The sequence below is a fragment of the Palaemon carinicauda genome, chromosome 11 (genome assembly GCF_036898095.1).
Source record: "Palaemon carinicauda isolate YSFRI2023 chromosome 11, ASM3689809v2, whole genome shotgun sequence".
NCBI lineage: Eukaryota > Metazoa > Arthropoda > Malacostraca > Decapoda > Palaemonidae > Palaemon > Palaemon carinicauda.
The window spans coordinates 159,134,914-159,144,790 of record NC_090735.1 but is presented as its reverse complement, the minus strand read 5'-3'; the positions used below and the strand labels follow the sequence as shown (position 1 = coordinate 159,144,790).

At 34.1% G+C, this 9,877-nt stretch overlaps 1 pseudogene; it reads left to right on the top strand.

Annotated features, from left to right (window-relative positions):
• The window catches only part of LOC137649543 (uncharacterized), an 85,169-nt pseudogene extending 75,603 nt beyond the window's left edge, over positions 1 to 9,566 (top strand).
• The last annotated feature ends 311 nt before the right edge of the window (positions 9,567 to 9,877 follow it).

Below are 9,877 nucleotides of genomic sequence, written 5' to 3'. Positions count from 1 at the left end.
TAAAATATCTGTGTCTAAATGAACTTTAATAAAGAATTATAAAAAGAACACACGAACGTCACACTGTTGGCAACGTGACTGGAAATGGTATATAGGGAAATCATAAAAAACATATATAAGAAACTTTAAACAAATATGAGCTCATTTAAAAAGAATGAGAAAAGGATAACAAGATTTTGTTAAAAACAAAAAAAAAAATAAAAAATAAAAACAGCATCGAGAAAAGGTTAACAAGGTTTTGTTTTGAAAACATCAATGCTGGGTAAGAGCCTTGAAGAAAGGGACGAGAAATTTATAAACACTACCACCAAACTAGCCTTGAAAAGAATAAATATTAAACAAAAACAAGTGTATTTCGGTGAAACTCTCGTTAGACCAAGGCTCGTTAGAATAAAGGATTTTTTTTTTTTGTAAATTTTTTTGCATAATAAAAGGAAAAAGATAATTGAACCTGTATAAAATAATAGACAACCTGAGGGCGATATCATATAAGAAAAAGAAAATTATCGTTCATGATAATCATAGAAATGTCATTCACCACGAATATGTAAGTATATGAATTTTCTTTGTCGTATATCTTAAATTTTAATTTTTTTTAAATATCTCTATGATTAATAATAATAATAATAATAATAATAATAATAATAATAATAATAATAATAATAATAATAATAATAATAATAAATGCATTTAGAGTTCCAGGTGATACCTTTTGGTCTTACCTCGGCTACTCTGACTTTTGTCCGATCAAGTTTATAGACTTTGGGAGATACAGAAAATGTTTCAAGTCATTTAGGTGATGTGATTATATTCAGTCAGTAAGGAAATTAAAAGTTATTTGAAGACGTTAAGAATTGTAATTGAAAGATTGACCAGATGGAAGTTAAAAAGTGGCAGTTTTTAAGAATGTCTATCATATTTAGTGATTAGTGAAGAAGGACTACGCATACAAGTTAATAAAATTAGGACTATTATGGAGTGCTTAGCTCTACAAAATTTAGACTCTAAGGAGGTTCCTAGGAATGGTAGGTTACTATAGACCTTTCAATCAGGGATTTACAGAAATAGCCAAACCATTAACTATATTGACGAAAAAGGAAAAACATTATGAAAGGAAGGATGAACGAAAGGATGCTTTACAAACATAAGAGGGAAGTTAACGCAAGATCCTATATTAGCACACCCAGATTTTTTCAAAGATTTTTGTCATGTGATGCTTCAAGTACACGGTTAGGAGTGGCTTTATTCACGGAAATGGAAAGCAAAATTGGGAGCCGCCTATTATGCTGACAGAGAAAATTATAACACTACTTCAAGAGAATGTTTAGCTACTCGTCGGGCATTAGGAAAGTTCAGACATATTTCATCAGGATATAAGATATTAACTTATCATTACCCAATTTGCGATCTTTTTAAAAAAAGAGGGAATTCACAATTAAAAGGAAATTCAATGCGTCATTAGTGCAATAAAATTTTTCCCAGACTAAATAAGTTTCAGGATGTTGTAATACTACTACAGACTGATTATCACCACTCATACCGTTTGTTTTAGTTGTCAAATATTTGACTTACATTTAGAAAGTGTAAAAGTTGAACAAGAAAAAGACGAAATTATTAGAAAAATAGTAGGATAGATGTTAGAGGATCCAAATTCTAGGTCAGAGTATGTGTTAATTAAGGAAATATTATATAAGAGGGCAAAAGAGAAAAACTAATTTTCAAGATAGTATATTTCTAACATGCTAACAAGGGAAGCAATACAAATTAAACATTCACACAAATTCGTATCATAACTAGGAATAATTTCTGACCTCGTTGCTCAGAATAGGCCAGTAAATTCATTTAAGATTGTAATGTGTGTAATCAACATAAGGATAACTCTAATGTTAGAGCTCCACTGGAAAAAAAACTCAGAATTAAATGCATTATAAGTAGTGATAATAGATCACATCCACATGGGACTCTTTCCTGAAAATAATAAGGGATAATAAATTTGATCTTGCTTTTTTAGATCACTTAACTCGGTATATGAAAACTGTTCCAGTAAAGGGTAGGACCACCGATTTCGTTGCAGAAGTATTAAAGTCTAAGATTATTACTAAACATTCGTCTAAAGGTAATCCCCAACAACAATGCACCAGAGTTCATAATTGAAAGACCTTGATGATTGTGTTAGTTCTTTGAAATCAAAAAAAAGTCAGATTACATCTTATAAATTAAGTTCAAATGGAATGGTAGAAAAGACGAATAGGAAAATTATGGATATTTTAAGAACCATTGTGACACCATAAACAATAAATTGGGATAATTTGAATTAGAGACATATAACTTACTATAGATAACCACCTAAACGCACTAACAACTATGATGACTATATTGCATGGCAATTGGTAAGAACCTTTGAAACCATCCAACAGGCAAGACAGGCTTTAAAAAAGGCCAATTAACAAATGAAAATTAGTATGACTTGAAAGCTGTTGCACCATCAGTAAAAGAAGGTTCACAATTGTATGTAGAGATAAATATAAAAGAAGGGTCAAACGAAAACAAATCTCCTAAATTTGCAGGTTCTTATAAAGTGCTTAGGGTTGAGAAGGATAATAGATATCATATTGTAAATGAGAATAATATGAATATCAGATATAAACCTATAAGTGATTAAAGGTGATTTTTAGTTTCTAACAAATTACAGGAAGTTTATGAAGAGATTCCTGATTTTCCTGACACTACTCGCAGGTATAATCTGTGAGACAGACATTGAGCGAGAAGCCATATGAAAAAACATGGCTATGTACAAATTTAACAGATGTTCCCGTAGTAAAAATTAACATAGATTCAGTGTTGAAAATTTAAGGAAATTTACAAGTATTGAAAGTAACGTTTAAACAGTATATTGCTTGGATCAATTATGCAAGTTTCAGAAATATAATAAATAAGCTGATACAAGGAATAGATAGTTTCATCAAGCCCAAAAGGAACAGGATATCATTATTGGCCTTTATTGGAAAAGCATTAATCCCCTCTTCAGGGTTGCAACAAAAGATGACATTAGAAAGCGAAGTGAAACACTAAGCCAATTGGAAGATTCTAAAAAAAAAGCAAGGACAATATAATTAATGACGTTATACTGTAGAAGGTACACAAATACAGAAAAAATAGTATCCTTCATAAACACTAAATAAAAACTTAGCCAAGAAAATTAAGGATTTGGGGAATTAGGGTTCAGTAATGAAATTGTTAATGGACGCTGAAATAGAACTAATATTTTACCGTGAGGTGATAAAGCCCATAACGAATGGTTACAAACGAATAATAATCCCTGAGCTAATTTCACCAAAGCAATTACAGGATGTGCTCGATTGATGTATGAAGAATAGTCACTATAAACTTTTTGCCAAGGGCGTACATGCATATTACCAATTATCCACGGTGAAAATAATACTTGACCATATATTAGTTTTATTTCTATTCAAAAGATTGCAAAAATTTATTAGTATACCATTCATCCCTTCCTCTACGAGTAAGGGAGTCGCCTATTAATAAGAAAGAGAAGAAAACTAGTTTTGCCATAAGTGAAAAAAAAATATTATTGATTAAAAATTAAGGAATGAAGTACTTATATTCTAATTGATGAAAGACGTTACATTTGCAATTACAGGTTTCAGCAAAGAATAGCTTTTGCATTCACACACACAGCCACACACACCCGTACACACACACGCATATATATATATATATATATATATATATATATATATATATATATATATGTATATATATACATATATATATATATATATATATATATATATATATATATATATTTATATGTATACACACACATATATATATATATACATACATGTGTATATATATATATATATATATATATATATATATATATATATACATACATAATATTTAAGCACACATATATATCCAAATCTATATATATATATATATATATATATATATATATATATATATATATATATATATATATGTATATATATATATATATATATATATATATATATATATATATATATATATATATATATATATATGTATATAACAAAACCATTTAAATGTTTTATGAATATTTCCCTAACGTGTGTACTTAAACCCAACCTGTCCATAGATCATGATAACAACGAAAAAACAGTTGGTTTATCTTTATCAAATTTAATCAAAATACCTCTCATTCGATCAATAAACTCTATGATATTGAATCAAGGATTATATGTCATTTTCCCATGAAGACTAGTGTTTTATTGTAATAGAAAATTTTTTCCATAGTTAGAGACACTGTATTATTTTATCTGCTTATTTTTTTTTTTTATTAGATAATACCTTGCTAGGAAGCTGGATGAAATTTATTGCATGATTCTCTGCATAAAGTGTTGTATACGCTTCAATAGTATATTCATTGGGATAATATTCAATCTCATATGGATATATCTACACAAACGTATACACGCACATATATATACTGTATAATGTATATATATATATATATATATATATATATATATATATATATATATATATATGTATATATATATATATGTGTGTGTGTGTATGTGTGTGTGTGTGTATTTATATTACAGACATACACACACACATATATATATCTATCTATCTATCTATCTCTCTCTCTCTCTCTCTCTCTCTCTCTCTCTCTCTCTCTCTCTCTCTCTCTCTCTCTCTATATATATATATATATATATATATATATATATATATATATATATATATATATATATATGTATGTATGTATATATGTATATGTATATATATATTACAGACACACATATATCACAAATGAGAGAGAGAGAGAGAGAGAGAGAGAGAGAGAGAGAGAGAGAGAGAGAGAGAGAGAGAGAGAGAGAGAGAGAGAGAGAGAGTATATTACTGTATACTTCTACCTTCCAGGTTTGAAAATATTTATGAATAATCCAGTAATATATTTTAGTTTACTTTCTTATGGGCCAAGAATAGCCAAGTGAAGTATATTCTAATTTCATAATGGCCTAGAATAGTTCAGCAATATTTTCAATTGTAGTTTAATATTGGCTTAAATTTTATTGAGAATTTCCTATAATTCTATTCTAACGAGCCTTTGTGTTTCGACCCAACTTCTGAAGCACTCCCGAGTCTCCAACCTTTAATATTTCCTAAAGAAAAGAGCAAAGGAAGAACTCTTGAGACGATAAGCAAACTCGCTCGTTTACTAAAACACGACAACAGTATGATTTGCTTTTATCCTACTTTTGTTTGGTTGAGACTTTATCTTATTTGTTTTGCTACAAGGAGAACTACTATTTACCTTTTTTTCGTGCCATTGTAAAATGAATTCCAGTATTCTTTTTTCTTACTCCCAGGTGTTTCTATCTTTTATGTTAATGTTTGTTCCAGTAGATTTTAATGCCGAGAGCGTATTTGCTTCTCCCTTAGGAAAACTGCTACATTTCTGATATTGTGTTTTCAGTTTACCAAGTTATGTACATGGAGCCAAGTAGGTTTCTATAGACACTTTTACTCAAATGTATACTTCTTTTAATCGAGTATATATGTATCTAAAAAAGATTATTACCTTATTCATTCTACTTTGCAAAAAAATATACCTTAATTAAACATCACGAACCCTCCTGACTACGACTAAAACCGGATCAAAAGGCTGATAACCATAATTTCCTTACAATGCTCTTTGAACCAAATAAATATTATTGTGGAGTACTTTCAGCCAAGCCTATTCCTAATTCATTTCATCATCATCATCATCACCGTCTCCTCCTACGTCTATTGACGCAAAGGGCCTCGGTTAGATTTCGCCAGTCGCCTCTATCTTGAGCTTTTAAGTCAATACCTCTCTATCCATCATCTCCCATGTCCCGCTTTATACTCCTCAGCCATGTAGGCCTGGGTCTTCCAACTCTTCTAGTGCCTTGTTGAGTCCAGTTGAAAGTTTGGTGAACTAATCTCTCTTGGGGAGTGTGAAGAGCAGGCCCAAACCATCTACTTCTACCTCTCACCAAGACTCTGTATTAGTAAGCATAATTCCCAGATATTTGAATGATTCTACCTTATTAATCCTTTATCCTTCCAATGATATTTCATCTTTTATTATTATCATCATCATCATTATTATTATTATTATTATTATTATTATTATTATTATTATTATTATTATTATTATTATTGTTATTATTATTACCAGCTATGCTGAACCCCTAGCTGAAAAAGCAAGAGCCCTGTTGGAGCCCAAGGGCTCAAATCAGGGAAAAATAGCCCAGTAAGGGATTGAAACAAAGAAATAAATAAACGATATAAGAAGTACTGAACAATTAAAATAGAATATTCTAAAAAGTATTAACAAAACTAAAACAAATATCTCATATATAAAATATAAAAGGAAATTATGTCAGCCTGTTCAACATAAAAACATTTGTTGCAACGTTGAACTTTATAAGTTCTACTGATTCAACTACCCGATTAGGAAGATCATTACACAACTTGGTCACAGATGGAGTAAAATTTTTAGAATACTGGGCAGTATTAAGCCACCTGATGGAGAAGGCCTGACTATTAGAATCAACTGCATGACTAGAATTACGAACAGGATGGAACTGTCCAGGAAGATCTGAATGTAAGGATGGTCGGAATTATAAAAAATCTTATGCCACATTCAGAATAGATGATCACCAAAAATATTAAAAGACTTTCTCAATAAGCCAAATTTTTTTGTGCAAGTGAAGAAGACAGAGACCTAATGCGTTTCTCAAAAGTAAATTTACTATCGAGAATCACATCTGAAATTTTAAAAAGAGTCATACAAAGTTAAAGAAACATTATCAATGCCTGGGACCCAGATGTCGAGGACCCACTGTCCTTGACCTACTTACAATCATACTTTGAGGGTTATTAGAATTCAACTTCATGCCCCATAATTTGCACCATGCACTAATTTTCGCTACTATGCATATAACACGGGGTCTGAAATGACCTCGTGTTATATGGTTTTTCGCAAATACAAACAACGGGATCAGTGTGATATTTTGGGACAGCTTCTTTGACACAGTCCGCTAATTTATGACACTACACTGCGATGTTAAGTGTGTTTTATTAATGAGCTTACTCTTGGCTTAAAAGCATAAGTTGGCGAGAGCCGAGTAAGCATTCGGACAATGGATCTCCGTGACGTAGGTGTGACACGTATAACAAGCACTCTCTCTCTCTCTCTCTCTCTCTCTCTCTCTCTCTCTCTCTCTCTCTCTCTCTCTCTCTCTCTCTCTCTCTCTCTCTCTCTCTCTCTCTCTCTAACATAGAAACCTACCACTGGTGCATGCTCCATTCATAAAGTGTGTATATATATATATATATATATATATATATATATATATATATATATATATATATATATATAGATATAGATATAGATATAGATATAGATATAGATATAGATATATATATATATATATATATATATATATATATATATATATATATATATATATATATATGCGTTATGTGGTACTGTATATGTCATTTTATATTTGAGTGACACAACGTGAAAATAAAGGCGAAGGAGGGTAATGTGGAGGCTGATAACGAGCTAACGATCGTGAATGATGCCAAACGTAGCTATATAGTTTGGTGGTGGTGAGGGGTTCGAGGAGTAGCGAGATTTCTCTTTTTGTGAGATGGGCTTACGGCTGCAGTCCAGTAAACTCAGACGTATACGACGGTATCTCCAAGGCTGCAGAACACGGCAAACGTGATACGTTGTTGCCCCCATGGCTGCAGGAATGGTTTTGTCATGCGGCTTTTTTCCCTGTATACCATGGAGCAGTTTTGAGCAGGTATGTGTCGCTATAGCAATATCATTGTAACCTCTTCATTAGATGATGACTGATAAGTCCCATATCTGCAGATACTCATACACTATATATACCTACCTGTACAAGGAAAAGTGAACTTATATAATGTGCCTATGCTTACTATACCACAAATGGTTTTGATTTTGTTTTACATGCAGCACCTCAAGCATACATATTCACCTATGGTGGATGGTGAAAGGATACGTATTGTTGGAGACGGATTATCTTTATTCCTGAACAGATATGCCAAAGCTTTTTTTTTAAAAAGGCGTCAAAAACAATGACGAATTTTGTTTGCAGTCCTGTTATTTCTTTTACTAACCAATAAAGCCATGGGAATAATATTACGATATTGACTCATCGCCAAACAGGCCGTATGGCAGGGTTGCGGATGTAGTGGGCATGAGCGTAATGGCGGTAAGGATGATGGTGCAGCGACAGCACAGCACCAAGCCTCAGGCCCCAACACCACCACCAACGTCAACTGTGACACCTCCCACAACCGCGACACTTCTTACAACAACTGCGACACCTCCCACAACAACTGCAAGACCTCCAACAGCTGCGATGCCTCCGACTACACCACCCATCTTCGATAGTTTCACCGCCGCTGCAATTCGTCGCAAAGTCCACACGAAGTTCGCCGCTAAAGAAGTTATAACAATAGGTTCCCTGACGAAGGAGCTGAAGATGTCATGCATCATCCTGGAGGGAACCTCAGACATGGCGGTGTGGCGACTCCTTCATAACATGGGATTCCCCTTTAAGACCTCACAGTGGAAGATGTATATGAGGAAGGAGTCCCTGGACGTCGTGTTCTGGCGGATTAGTGCTCTCCAGACACTCAGGCAACAACGGGAGAACGGTCTGCAAGTGTTTTACTTGGACGAGACGTGGTTTACCACCAGAATGCACCACAGCAAGGAATGGGTGAACAGCACCCAGCCTGCCACCAGCGACACGTACAGCCGTCAAGTGCTGCCCGGGGAAGGGGAGCGCTTTGTGGTGGTCGCTGCTGGAACAGTCGATGATTTCGTTGAAAATACGTTCCTCTGCTTCCCCACCAAGACGACCAGCGGTGACTACCACGGCGAGATGAACGGGGAGCGCTTCCTTTGCTGGCTGACATCACAGCTCCTGCCATCGCTACCTCACCCGTCGGTACTGGTGTTGGATAATGCACCATATCACAGCCAGCTGATGGAGGAGAGTCGCTGCCCCACCACGGCCAACAAGAAAGCGGATCTCATTAATTGGCTGGTGCAACATAGGCTGCTCTTCCCACCACACGCGGGAAAAGGCCTGAGCTCCTGCTCATATGCAAGAGAAACCGGCCACAACCACAATACGACGTCGATAACACCTTTCATATGTGGGGCCACAAGGTCGTTCGCTTGCCACCAGGTCATCCAAAGCTTACCGCCATTGAACAAGTGTGGGGCCACATGAAAAGATACGTGCGCTCGACCTTACACCGTTTCACCCGAGTGGACCTGCAGGGCAGGCTGAACGAGGCAAGGCAGTGTGTCACCCCAGAGGTGTGGGCGGGGCGCGCTAAGATGATCCATAAGCTTTGAGGAAGAGTACTGGTCCACGGACAACATACAACAAAGCGTTGATCCTGTCATAATAAACCTCGACAGTGATGATTAGGATGACTTATTTTTGGAAAGTGACGGAGAGTGAAATAAAATGTATGCTATATACTCATGTTTGCATCATTTGTCAAATCATAGATATCCGCTACCTGTCAAGGTCTACATTAAACTATTAAGTAAGCATCCACTTCCCTTACTTACAGCATCCACTTCCCTTATTTATAAAGCATTTGTAAGTGAATGCTTATAATAAATAATAATAATAATAATAATTGTAATAATAATAATGAATTAATAAAACATGAAATGATCACACTACTCCTCTCGCACCCACTTCCAACCCTACTCTTGGTCAAGATTCCCAGGCTGTATGTTATGAGTATTTAACGAAAAAAAAAA